Genomic DNA, 12,473 nt, shown 5'->3' with positions numbered 1-12,473 from the left:
CCAAGGCCTCTGCTAAAACCCCCTTAAGGTGACATAAAGTTCCTACAGCCTCCCACTCCCCTAGACGACTTACAACACCCACCCAGCCATACAACTACTTTCCCCTCTAGCCATACACACAACTACTACCCCCTCCAGCCGTACACAAAACTACTACCCCCCAGCCATACAACTACTTCCCCTCCAGTCAAACACACAGCTACTACCCCCCAGCAATACAAAACTACTATCCCCCAGCCATACACACAGCTACTACTCCCCTAGCCATACAATTACAACCCCCTATGCCATACACACAACAACTACCCCCCTCCAGCCATACACACAACTATTACCCCCCAGCCATACACACAACTACTACTCCCCAGCCATGCACACAACTACTACCCCCTCCAGCCATACACACAACTACTACCCCCCAGCCATACACACAACTACTACTCCCCAGCCATGCACACAACTACTACCCCCTCCAGCCATACACACAACTACAGCCCCCCAACCATTCGAACTATGCACCCCCAGCCCCCGAGTTCTTACCAGAGCACCGACTGTGCCGCATGTCAAGGCAATCAGGAAGGCGACGTGTGGTCCGGGAGCCGGGTGACATCATGCCACACAGGAGAGGGTAGGAACCACTGAAGGAGGGCGGCGGCCAGGGGCACTTCAGCAGACAGACAGCACACTTAAGTTAGTAATAGAAATGACTACAGTAGATGTTGCTATCTGTCTGCCGGGGTGCTCCAAACAAACCACTACTGGAGGAGGGCGGGCGGGCAGCCAGCTGGGTGGGGGGGTCTGGCTAGGGGGGCGCTCCAGCAGACAGCACATCTAACATAGAAATTTCTATTACTAAGTTAAATGTGCTGTCTGTCAGTTTGGGTGACGCTGACTGTTGGGTGTTTGGAAGCTAATCGCTTACCTAACTACGGTATATATAATCTAAGCCCTCCACCTGCTCTGTCCCTTCTCCGGCAGCTCTGCCTGCCAGCTAACGGACCACAAGTGATTCCACCATCAGGAGACCTAACTCTATATACACCCAGGTCACCTGATGCAGTCGGCCAATCAGGTAACGCTGCCTGTGCAAGAACACAAAGGAGGAGAGCGGAGAGGAGCAGCAACAGGAAAGTTTTGGGAGGTATGTTCGTTTTTATTATTTTATTTTTATCTAATCATCAATCGATCTACTATAGGGGGAAGCAGCACATGAGCCATTTACTATAGGGGGAAGCAGCACAGGAACCATTTACTATAGGGGAAAGCAACACAGAGGGTGCATCTACTATAGGGAGAAGCAGCACAGAAGCCATTAACTATAGGGAGAAGCAGCACAGGAACCATTTACTATAGGGGAAGCAGCACAGGAGCCATCTACTATAGAGGGAAGCAGCACAGGAGCCATTTACTATAGAGGAAGCAGCACAGGGGCCATTTACTATAGCGGGAAGCAACACAGCGGCCATTTACTATAGAGGGAAGCAGCACAGGAGCCATTTACTATAGGGGGAAGCAACACAGAGGGTGCATCTACTATAGGAAGAAGCAGCACAGAAGCCATTAACTATAGGGAGAAGCAGCATAGGAGCCATATACGATAGGGGGAAGCAGCACAGGAACCATTTACTATAGGGGGAAGCAGCACAGGAACCATTTACTATAGGGGAAACAGCACAGGAGCCATTTACTACAGAGGGAAGCAGCATAGGAGCCATCTACTATAGGGGGAAGCAACACAGGGGCCATTTACTATAGAGGGAAGCAACACAGAGGGTGCATCTACTATAGGGAGAAGCAGCACAGAAACCATTAACTATAGGGGGAAGCAGCACAAGAGCTATCATTCATAGGGGTCATCAGCCCCGGGAGGCTATAGAGGGGGCAGAAGCACAGGGGTCCATCTACTAGAGGATGTAGAAGCAGAAGGGGGCCATCTACTATATGGGGCAGAAGCACAGCGGGCCATCTGTGGTGTACCACTACGGGTGTTACTAGTATGTTACACCCCTCGCAAAAGCCTGTACAAGTAACTGTGGTAATGAAGTAGTACCTAAGTTTTGTCACAAGATGTAGCTATTGTATGTAACTGTACTTGTATTTTGCACAGCTGCAGGTAACTAAAGGGTTATTGTTTGTTGTAATCTATACACCAATGAGAACCCTCTCTACTTCTCTGCCTATCTCTATGCTCCTTTCTTTCTATGCTTTCTTCTTCACCACTCACAGGGGACATTACACCTTCTGTAGGAAGTTGTCACATGGGTAGAAAAGTATACACTCACTCTTAGTCATTCTTATTCTGTTTGTTGAGCAGAGAAGACGCAAAACAAGTTGGTCCCTGCTGTGGTCCAGCTGGGCCCTGCCTTTGCCAGGTTCCCACTACAGAACTAGTCTGCAGTCTTAATTAGTGTCAGTAGTATGGTCTAGTTGGTGGTAGTGAACAGACGCACATAAGAGACGCAGACACGAGTTTCTTGAAAACAGCACTTTCACTCTGGCCGTGGAGGAGGTGGCTGAGGGAAACAACGTCCACTCACCTCCCCGGTTCCAGCGGCAGGTCCTGTATCACGGCGCTCCGATCCCTGGTGCCCAGCCGCTTCCTGGTGTCTGACGCGGGCTCGAGATGTGACGTCTCAAGTCTGCTCAGCCAATCAGTGACAGAGGCGGGATCCGTTTCAAGTCCACTCAGATCCCTCCTCTGTCACTGACTGGCTGAGCGGACTTGAGACGTCACACCAGGAAGCGGCCGGGCACTGGGGACCAGAGCTTCACGATACAGGAACTGCCGCTGGAACCGGAGAGGTGAGTGGACGTCGTTTCCCTCAGCCACCCCCTCACCGGCAGAGATCCCAAAATAGCCCCCCCGCCGGAGTACCCCCTTAAGCTTCTTCAAGGAGAGGACAAGTCCGAGAAGCCCCAACCCATGCCGAGAACAAGTCATAGGCTGCGTTCACACTACGTATATTTCAGTCAGTATATTTCAGTCAGTATTGCAACCAAAACCAGGAGTGGATTAAAAACACAGAAAGGATCTGTTCACACAATGGTGAAATTGAGTGGACGCCCGCCATATAACAGTAAATAACGGCCATTATTTCAATATAACAGCCGTTGTTCTAAAATAACAGCAAATATTTGCCATTATGTGGCGGCCATCCACTCAGTTTCAACATTGTGTGATCAGATCCTTTCTGTGTTTTTAATCCACTCCTGGTTTTGGTTGCAATACTGACTGAAATATACATATACTGACTGAAATATACGTAGTGTGAACGCAGCCTAAAAGTGCAGAACAGTATCCTGATAACAAGAGGAACTGATCCGGATAGAGAAAAGTTGCTAGAAGCCTACTTACTTGCAGTGCGGGTGTAACCAGGATATCTTGGCCACTCTGCTTAACCCAGGTAACGAAGTCTAGGGCTTGTGTCACCCTCATAGAACGGGTCACCCGACCTTGGTGGGCCAAAGGTGGTATAGTGACAAAGGTTGAAATTTCTTCTTCTAAAGTTCCGGCAGAGCACATTGCTACTTGGGTTGGGACTCTCACAACCTACTCCTCTCTACTCCTCTAAACCTGCAGTACAAACTTCTCTTTACAACTCAGGACTCTCAGCACACACTCCTCTCCACTACTCTGACCTTGAAGCACAAACTCCTGTCAACTGTTCTGGACTCTCAGTACAAACTCCTCTCAACTACTCTTAGCTCTACTACCCTAAAGGTTCTCAGCACAGATTCTGTTCCGTCAAGTCTACAGTCTGCAGGTGTGCAACCCTAATAAAGGGAACAGCAGCACAGGGGGGCTATCTACTGTAGGAAGCAGCAGCACAGGAGACCATCGTCTATATGGGGCTACACAGGGGCCATCTTCTTGTCATTCTAGGGTCCCATAGGGGGAGGGGGGCACAGGTTGGGTGGACATTTAATCCGCCCCTGAACAGCTAAGCAGCTACAGTGGCTTCCAGTGAAGATATCACCACTTTTCCTGGATGTTATAATGTCTCATTGATCTCTTCTGGGATTGTAACATCTGCATAGAGCTTCAGTGCTAATCCCATATTTATGGCAGCTTCCTCCAGGGCTGATAAACAAAGCTCTAGATTAGGCAACGCTGTAAGGGGATTCACTCTACCGTGCTATAACATTACATGGTACAATGTAATAAAGAGGGAAACATATAGTACAGTATATGACTGGGATTTGGCTTCAGGCCTTGTCTGTCCTGTCTATCAGTTTCCTTGTCTTTATATAATGCAGCACTGCTCACCAGTGATCACCTTTCTATGTACAATGGTTTGTGTGAGGGGTCAGGCGAGTTTACTAGATTTTCCCAGTGAAGGTTCAAATTTCACCTGCTTTTGTTATATAGACAGCAGGACAGTAATAATAGCGCTTTAGAAAAACTTAAAAACAAAGGGAAAAAATATGAATTTTATGATAAGTTTGTGTTTGATCAGTTATGGTAATGATATTACTGTATTAGAGGAATGTAATGCTTTTCCTTATTGCCCTCTAGGAGACATCAGAGAAGACACCCCCTGTGAGTCACTGGATGTAACTGTACTGTATTCGCTTATATGGTGTGCAGAGCCTGTGTACAACTGGCCATTTACTATAGGGGAAGCATTTACAACAGGAGCCATTTACTATAGGTAAAGCAGCACAGGAGCCATCTACTATACTACAGGAGAAGCAGCACAGAAGCTTTTTTTTTATTTTTGGATGGGTTTTTATGGATTTTTTTTATCCAACATTTTATCCAATTGATTTTTTTTTATTAAACATTGTGTTGACTGATATTAGCTCTGCTCATGGTGGCAATATTATTTGCACATAGCCCCCTGTAAGGTATACACCCATTGATATTTGTGAATGTGTCCTTGATAGGGACTTTTTAGATGGTTTTAATTCTGTCTTTTGGTGTTTCTATGTACATTCTAATAAAATTGTGATTTGAAACATGATTTTGGTGGTGTGCACTCCAATTTTGTGTTTAGGTCTTTTCTTTTTGGTTTCTTACTATAGGGGAAGCAGCACAGGAGCCATCTACTATAGGGGAAGCAACACAGGAGCCATCTACTATAGGGGGAAGCAGCACATGAGCTATTTACTATAGGGGGAAGCAGCACAGGAGCCATCTACTATAGGAGGAAGCAGCACAGGAGCCATTTACTATAGGGGAAGCAGCACAGGAGCCATCTACTATAGGGGAAGCAGCACATGAGCCTTCTACTATAGGAGAAGCAGCACAGGAACCATCTATTATAGAGGGAAGCAGCACAGGGGCCATCTACTATAGGGCGAAGCAGCACAGGAGCTATGTACTATAGGGGAAGCAACACAGGAGCCATCTACTATAGGGGGAAGCAGCACAGGAGCCATCTACTATAGGGAAAGCAACACAGTAGCCATCTACTATGGGGGGAAACAGCACAGGAGCCATCTACTATACGGGGAAGCAGCACAGCAGCCATCTACTATACGGGGAAGCAACACAGGAGCCATCTACTATAGGAGGAAGCAGCATAGGGGCCATCTACTATAAGGGAAAACAGCACAGTAGTCATCTACTATAGAGGGAAGCAGCAAGAATGAGGGTAATCTACTATCGGGGGAAGCATCATGTACTATAGAGGAAAGCAGCCGGGGGGGGGGGGGGCATCTACTATGTGGGGAAACAGCACAGGGGGCCATCTACTATAGGGGGAAGCAGCATGGGGGAGGGGGCATCCACTGTAGGGGTGAGCAGCATGGGGGGGCTTTTACTATAGGAAGATTATTCCTAGGGGTCAGCAGCCCCGGAGGGGGGGGGGGTGCAGAGACAATTCATAGGGGTTAGCAGCACGGGAGGCTATAAAGGGGGCAGAAGCACAGGGGTCCATCTACTAGAGGGGATAGAAGCACAGGGGGGCTATCTACTGTAGGGGGCAGCAGCACAGGGGACCATCTTCTATAGGGAGCTGCGCAGAGTTAAGTTACACAGGGGCCATCTTCTTGTCGCTCTAGGGTCCCATAGGGGGAGGGGGGCACAGGTTCGGTGGACACTTAATCCGCCCCTGAACAGCTAAGCAGCTACAGTGGCTTCCAGTGAAGATATCACCACTTTTCCTGGATGTTATAATGTCTCATTGATCTCTTCTGGGATTGTAACATCTGCATAGAGCTTCAGTGCTAATCCCATATTTATGGCAGCTTCCTCCAGGGCTGATAAACAAAGCTGTAGATTAGGCAACGCTGTAAGGGGATTCACTCTACCGTGCTATAACATTACATGGTACAATGTAATAAACAGGGAAACATATAATACAGTATATGACTGGGATTTGGCTTCAGGCCTTGTCTGTCCTGTCTATCAGTTTCCTTGTCTTTATATAATGCAGCACTGCTCACCAGTGATCACCTTTCTATGTACAATGGTTTGTGTGAGGGGTCAGGCGAGTTTAATGGATTTCCCCTGGTTCAGATTTCACCTGCTTTTGTTATATAGACAGCAGGACAGCAATAATAGCGCTTAAGAAAAAAATATGATTATGATGTTTGTGTTTGTAAAGTTATGATAATTATATTACTGTATTAGAGGAATGTAATGCTTTTCCTTTTTGCCCTCTAGGAGCCATCAGAGTCACTGGATGTAACTGCACTGTATTCTCTTATATGGTGTGCAGAGCCTGTGTACAACTGGCATCTACCTCTATATGGCTCAGTGTATGGGGGAATACTGGTGTTTGTATAGTGGATGTTATTTATTAATGGTATGGTGGTATTATTGTAGTGTACAGAAGTTGGTCGGTTTCCCTAAGGTTGGGCAGAGAATGGACCCTGTATTCAGGGCCGTATTTACAACTATGCACCCTTGGTCCATGCCTAGGGCAGCACCTTGCAGGGGGCAGCACCAGGGAGCAGAGGGAAAGAAACAGCTTTTTTTTGTTGCTTTTATTTTTTTACTCTCCCACCTCCTGTTCAGACTTACCAGGAAATCTGGTGTCTTTTCCAGGGCGGTATTGGTCACATCTGGTATGGCGGTGTTATCCAGTCACAGTATGGTGGTATTGGTCAGGTGTGGTGTGGCGGTGTTATCCAGTCACAGTATGGCGTATTAGTCAGGTCTGGTATGGTGGTGTTATCAGGCCTGTATTTAGAGTTCATGCTGCCCTAGGCACTTTGCATGCCGAGGCGCCCCGCCCCCCCCCCCCCCCCCCCCCCCCCCCCCCCCCCCCCCCCCCCCCCCCGGCGAACTAGTGCCCCCTTCCCCTCGGCACTGGCAGGTTACATGCATGGTGTATACCCTGGCACAGCTGGCAGGCCGGCACTCCAGCACCCAGTACTACTGAGCGGCACCCCCCGACTGTCAGTAGTACTGGGGTGCCCTTTTGCTTGATGCCCGCTCTTCTCATCATCAGACGTGACGGAGGAAGGAGGGCGGGGACTTAATTTGGGGACAGCTTCTGTCCAGTGTCGGACTGGGGCACCTGGGGCCCACCAATATAGAACCAGTGAAACGCGACATGCTGACCCGCTCCTTTCCTGGATTTATCTGTATCTGTGACAAATCTCAGAACACCCTCCATTTATACAGCTCTCAGGGTATGCTGGGATTTGTAGTCTCTGAGAGGACAACCCTTTAATAAATCACTGTGTGCAGAGTCTCCTGGTGGCTGCAATCTGTGGGTGACAACCATCAGCCCTGAAGGTCCAGCAATACATCTGTCTACAGCCGCAGTTATCATAGGATTGTACTACTTTACTACAACTCCCAGCATATCCTGAGGGCTGCAGACTGTCAGTACATGCTGGGAGTTGTAGTGCATGCAGCTGTTAGGTCCTAGGAGGCTTGGTGGAAGATCAGAATACATAGATCTGTGGGGGCTCAGTGCAGGGAAGTGACCCCAGAACATCACTAATAGGGGATAGAACAAAAACATCTCCCCCAATATCTTATTAGTGATGTTCTGGGGTCACTTCCCTGCACTGAGCCCCCACAGATATATGTATTCCTATATGTCGTATAATGCACCTAGGACCCAACTAGAACAGCTGCAGGCACTACAACTCCCAGCATATCCCGAGGGCTGCAGACTCAGTACATGCTGGGAGTTGTAGTGCCTGCAGCTGTTGTAGTTGGGTCCTAGGTGCATCATACACTGGATGCTTTGTGGGAGATCAGAATACAGAGATCTGTGGGGGCTCAGTGTAGGGAAGTGACCCCAGAACATCACTAATAGGGGATAGGGGGAGATGTTTTTGTTCTATCCCCCATTAGTGATGTTCTGGGGTCACTTCCCTGCACTGAGCCCCCACAAATCTATGTATTCTGATCTCCCACAAAGCACCTAGTGTATAGGACCCAACTACAACAGCTGCAGGCACTACAACTCCCAGCATGTACTGAAAGTCTGCAGCCCTCAGGATATGCTGGGAGTTTTAGTACCTGCAGCTGTTGTAGTTGCATTCTAGTTTAAAAGTTTTCGCTAGTGTACTGTAGTGACCGCGGGGCTGTGTCAGTACACTACCGCAAACCATACACTGACCCATTTAGACCCCAATGGTACACAGGCTCTGCACACTATAGAAGTGATTACAGTGCAGTTACTAATGACTCACAGGTGACGTCTTCTCCGATTGCCGTTGCTCACTTTTTTCTTTCTTCTCCATCTGGTGCAGCATCATGATGACTTCTCCGACCACAACTCGTCTGCAGGCGGGCAGAGCAGGGTGACTGGGGAAGGGAGGCAGCTGGGGGTAACTGGGGAAAGGAGGCAGCTGGGGATGGCAGGAGGAACAGCTGGGGTGATAGGGGGAGGGGGAGAAGCTGGGGAGTAGCTGGAGTGACAGGGGGAGCAGGAGAAGCTGGGGAACAGGGGGAGCAGCTGGGGCGATGAAGGCAGCTGGGGCAATGGGGAGAAGCTGGGGCGACAGGGGGAGAAGATGGGGTGGCAGGGGGAGGGGGATAAGCTGGGGTGACAGGGGGAGCAGCTGGGGCGACAGGGGGAGGGGGAGCAGCTAGGGGTGGCAGGGGGAGAAGATGGGAGGGCAGCTGGGGTGGCAGGGGGAGAAGCTGGGGTGACAGGGGGAGAACCTGGGGCGACAGGGGGAGAAGCTGGGGAATGGGGAGAAGCTGGGGAACAGGGGGAGCAGCTGGGGCGACAGGGGGGCAGTCGGGTTAACAGGGAGGGGAAAAGCTGGGGAACAGGGAGAGAAGCTGGGGCGACAGGGGGAGAAGCTGGGGAATGGGGAGAAGCTGGGGAACAGGGGGAGCAGCTGGGGCAACAGGGGGGCAGTCGGGTTAACAGGGAGGGGAGAAGCTGGGGAACAGGGGGAGAAGCTGGGGAACAGGGGGAGAAGCTGGGGAACAGGGGGAGAAGCTGGGGCGACAGGGGGAGGGGGAGCAGCTAGGGGTGGCAGGGAAAGGCGGAGAAGCTGGGTAACAGGGGGAGCAGCTGGGGCGACAGGGGGAGGGGGAGCAGGGGGAGAAGATGGGAGGGCAGCTGGGGTGGCAGGGGAGCAGCCGGGGGGGCAGAGGGAACAGCCGGGGGGGCAGAGGGACCAGCGCAGAGAGACCAGCTGGGGGGATGCAGAGGGACCAGCGGGGGGGGGGGGTGGCAGAGGGACCAGCTGGAGGGGGGCAGAGGGACCAGCGGGGGGGGGGCGGTGGATTAGCCGGCCGGCAGGGACAAAGGCAGGCTGGGAAGGAAGGTCCCCCTATGCAGGGCCGGCGTGAGCTTCCGGCATAGACTGTCACACAGGCCGGAAGCTCACAGTGCAGCCCCGCGATGCCCGAACTTCCCTGCTCAGCAGCGGCGTGATGACGTCACACGCACGCTGCTGAGCAGGGAAGTTCAGGCATCGCGGGGCTGCACTGTGAGCTTCCGGCCTGTGTGACAGTCTGTGCCGGAAGCTCACGCCGGCCCTGCATAGGGGGACCTTCCTTCCCAGCCTGCCTCTGTTCCTGCCGCCCGACTGATCCCCCGGCCGACTGATCACAAGACCCCCCCCCCCCCCCCGCCGCACCACCCGGGCGCGGATGTCAGCGGCGGGGCGGCGGAGGGGGTAAAAAAATAAATAAATAAAAAAAGAAATGTGTCCTGCGGGTGCCGCCCCCCGCAGGGCGCCGCCCTAGGCACCGGACCACGGGTGCCTAGTGGCAAATACGGCCCTGGGTGTTATCCAGTCACAGTATGGTGGTTTTGGTCAGGTCTGGTATGGCGGTGTTATCAAGTCACAGTATGGTGGTTTTGGTCAGGTATGGTATGGCGGTGTTATCCAGTCACAGTATGGTGGTATTGGTCAGGTCTGGTATGGCAGTGTCATCCAGTCACAGTATGGCGGTATTGGTCAGGTCTGGTTTGGCGGTGTTATCCAGTCACAGTATGGTGGTATTAGTCAGGTCTAGTATGGCAGTGTTATCCAGTTACAGTATGGTGGTATTGGTCACGTCTGGTATGGCGGTGTTATCCAGTCACAGTATGGTGGTATCAGGTCCGGTATGGCAGTGTTATCCAGTCAGAGTATGGTGGTATTGGTCAGGTCTAGTATGGCAGTGTTATCCAGTCACAGTATGGTGGTATTGGTCACATCTGGTATGGCGGTGTTATCCAGTCACAGTATTGTTGTATTGGTCACGTCTGGTATGGCGGTGTTATCCAGTCACAGTATGGCGGTATCAGGTCCGGTATGGCAGTGTTATCCAGTCACAGTATGGCGGTATTGGTCAGGTCTGGTATGGCGGTGTTATCCAGTCACAGTATGGTGGTATCAGGTCCGGTATGGCGGTGTTATCAAGTCACAGTATGGTGGTATTGGTCAGGTATGGCAGTGTTATCCAGTCAGAGTATGGTGTGGCTTATTCTGGGTGTGGTCTCGGAGGAGTGCGGCCTATCATGGATGTGGGTTCTAAATTTTCCAGTTAGAATTTACAGTCAGTTTTTGTTAAACACAAAAGGAGCATTACACACCCCAGTATAAGGTCCCCAGTATATTACACACCCCAGTATTAGGTCCCCAGTATATCACACACCCCAGTATCAGGCCCCCAGTATATTACACACCCCAGTATTAGGTCCCCAGTATATTACACACCCCAGTATTAGGTCCCCAGTAAATTACACACCCCAGTATTAGGTCCCCAGTACATTACACACCCTAGTTTCGGGTCTCCAGTATATTACAGTAGTGGCGGAGACGGCACTGCTGCGGTGGTGGTGCTCATGGTGGGATGGCGTCCCAGACGTAATGTAGAAGAAAGTCCCGACACTTCACCAATTGAAATATATGCTTATTTATTATGTGCGAAGCATCACACAGTACAGGAGGCTGATGAAGGCAATGTGCCGAAATGCGTCCTCCTGTACCGTGTGATGCTTTGCACATAATAAATAACATACATTTCAATTGGTGAAGTGCCGGGACTTTCTTCTACACCCAGTATATTACACACCCCACTAACAGCAGGCTGAGACTCAGAGATAGCATTCTACTGTCTGACTGTACATACTGGTAGTTTGTGCCCATATGATGCAGCTGCACCCCATATAATCATACTACTACCCCCTTCAACCTCCTCCATCATCAAACTACTACCCCCTTCATCCTCCTGCCCCTCCATCATCATACTACTACCCCCTTCATCCTCCTGCCCCTCCATCATCATACTACTACCCCCTTCATCCTCCTGCCCTTCCATCATCATAGTACTACCCATCTAATCCTCCTTCCCCCTTCTATCATCATAGTACTACCCCCTTCATCCTCCTGCCCCTCCATCATCATACTACTACCCCCTTCATCCTCCTGCCCCTCCATCATCATACTACTACCCAATTCATCCTCCTGCCTTTCCATCATCATAGTACTACCCATCTAATCCTCCTTCCCCCTTCTATCATCATAGTACTACCCCCTTCATCCTCCTGCCCCTCCATCATCAAACTACTTCCCCCTTCATCCTCCTCCTGTCCTTTCATCATACCAGTACCCCCTTGAGCATCCTCTTGTCCGTTCATCTGTATTTAAAACCAAAAAAAAAATCTATACTTACCTCACCAGTATGTTTCCTCTAGTCCCCCAGGGACTCCTCTCCCTGGTCAGCATGAGTGAAATCACTCACGCTGGAAGCGGGTGTGGCTTCCTGCGGCGGGGGGTGGAGATTTCCGGGACATACCCGGGACATGGTTTTGCCGGGGCTGTTTCCTCAGAATCAGGAAAGTCCCGGCAAAACCAGGACTGTTGACAACTATGCAGACGCCATTTAATACACAGTGCACATCGCCTAATACACCAAGGACCTATCCACTAAATTTCAACAGTGTGGGAAAATAACCTTTTTGTGTTTTTAATCCACTTCTGGTTTTGGTTACAAAATACGGAGCAAAATTGTGTGAACATAGCCTAATAGAGCAATGATTTTGTATGAATCCGTGAGAAAAAAAAATTCATGAAATGCGGCGCAGGTGTTGGCGTTTGTGCCATTTTGTGCA

The 12,473-nt window shown here is 50.5% G+C and overlaps 1 protein-coding gene across 5 annotated transcripts in view; it reads left to right on the top strand.

Moving 5' to 3' along the window:
- Nucleotides 1-12,473, top strand: part of LOC138774206 (uncharacterized) — a 51,167-nt gene that overhangs the window by 24,011 nt on the left and 14,683 nt on the right. For 4 of the 5 annotated variants that reach the window (XM_069954891.1, XM_069954892.1, XM_069954889.1 and 1 more), the window contains one exon: nucleotides 4,517-4,540. The exons of the other annotated variant lie outside the window; for it this stretch is intronic. The gene's annotated coding sequence lies outside the window, so the exon portion shown is untranslated. The remainder of the gene's footprint in view (nucleotides 1-4,516; nucleotides 4,541-12,473) is intronic. 5 annotated transcript variants of the gene reach the window in all.

This window comes from Dendropsophus ebraccatus, chromosome 15 (genome assembly GCF_027789765.1).
Source record: "Dendropsophus ebraccatus isolate aDenEbr1 chromosome 15, aDenEbr1.pat, whole genome shotgun sequence".
NCBI classification, from domain to species: domain Eukaryota; kingdom Metazoa; phylum Chordata; class Amphibia; order Anura; family Hylidae; genus Dendropsophus; species Dendropsophus ebraccatus.
Note: the sequence above shows the minus strand (reverse complement) of the source record. Positions and strands in the feature narration are given on the sequence as shown.